The following is a 1,777-nucleotide window of genomic DNA, read 5'->3' as shown; positions in this document are numbered from 1 at the left end:
TTTTCGGAAAATATAATCAAAATACTTCGCTTTGAACTGAAAAAATTTTAGTGGCACTTTTTTTCAAAGAGTATGCTGTTTGATTGAAGATATTTTATTTGATGTTAGAGAATGCCGAATGAATAATGAAACGGAGTTTTTGGCAATATAATTGGAAGTGTATGCGTGTTGCTTTATAAATATCGATTTCCAATTTTAACAATAACTGTCCAACATTTAGTCAACAAGAAAATATGCGTGACACCCATTTCGAATGGAAAGTTTGCTAAAATTGTTTACACTTGCGTTATTTGAAAATCATTAGAAAGTGATTGGGAAGTTTGTTTTAAAGACATAAGCTACATAGTTTTTAATCCACACGCAAATAATTATTTAAGTTTTCAAAGCAATTAAATGAATGTTTTAAAAACATTTCTGTGTGTACAAAATGTTGGAAACAATCCAAACAAATTTAAATAATTCATTTCTTCTACTAAAATTTGACAAATATGAATAATAAGAACAATATGCCATATCTGCACCCCCACAATGTCATCTTATAACTTCATTAGTAAAAATGTAGTAATCGAAAGGGTGTAAAATCTTAGTACTATTTCTGGGAGCGAATTCAGGTGATAATATAAAGTGCAAAAGCACTACTGCTAAAAAAAAATACGTCAATGATGAGAGTTTCAATGCAGAAATATTTTTGACTATAAGTACCCGCACGGCGATGCCCGTGCTAAGAACTCAAAGACTCAAAGAACTCAACTTGAATGAATGAAAGTATTAAAATGAGTGTTTAAAATACGTAAAAAATTCTTTGCAATTTAAAATGTTTCGCCAAGTAAAAAAGACATTAAATTACATTAATAATAGCTTTAAAATGTAAACTAATCCACCAGATCTATTGTTTATCGCAGAAGTTAACAAATTTCAGACCTCTGCGGACCCCCTCCGGAAAAATTACGAGATTCGCAGACACCCCCCCCCCCCCCCCCAGCGTGCTCCAAAAAAAAAAAGATTTGACGCATTTTTTTTTTTTTTTTAATATGTTCTTACGCTTTTTTTCCCTTTAAATTTATTTATTCATTGTTCTGTATATTTTTCAGAGCTCGTGTCTGGTTTTCATACCTTACATTATTATTTTGAGTTATGGAAATAACATTCTATTTGAATTTCAATTAGGAATAAAATGTTGTCACCAAATTTTTACAAGTTTACTAATAAAAATGCACTTTTGAAGTTAGTGAACAAAACACTGTTAGCCTAGATTAAATGTGTTAATTTTTCATATGAGTTGTATTTTTATGGCGTATTAGGATTTTAATTATCAACATATTAAATATGGTTTGGGCAAACCTACCTTGGCAGCGTCGTAATGCTGTGATAAGGATCTGCATAGCCTTCACAATGCTGCCTGATTAAGTTTACCTCAATTATAGAGAGCCACCGCCCTCTTCTCTCTATCGGTCACTAGTCCCCGGAAACCGCAAGCAGTTTCATTCATCGCAATAAGCGCATTATTAATACCTTTAATGTACTAAGAAGAATGCTTACCGTTAATACATAAAACAACACCAACTAATTCCACTTGCAACAGTGCTACAACCTTGCTCACCGCTCTTGTTCATCAGTTCACCACATACTAACTATATCAAAAGAGTCCAGCAGGTGCGGGATCAATCCTATGCTAAAAATATCAATATATTCTGAGCACTACATATTTTAGGCCTTGACGATTTGGCCAGAATGAAAGGATGATTGCCCAAAATTTGGTGACTGTAAGAAAATCTCA

Source organism: Uloborus diversus, chromosome 3, assembly GCF_026930045.1.
Source record: "Uloborus diversus isolate 005 chromosome 3, Udiv.v.3.1, whole genome shotgun sequence".
Lineage (NCBI taxonomy): Eukaryota > Metazoa > Arthropoda > Arachnida > Araneae > Uloboridae > Uloborus > Uloborus diversus.
This window is presented reverse-complemented; position numbering follows the sequence as displayed.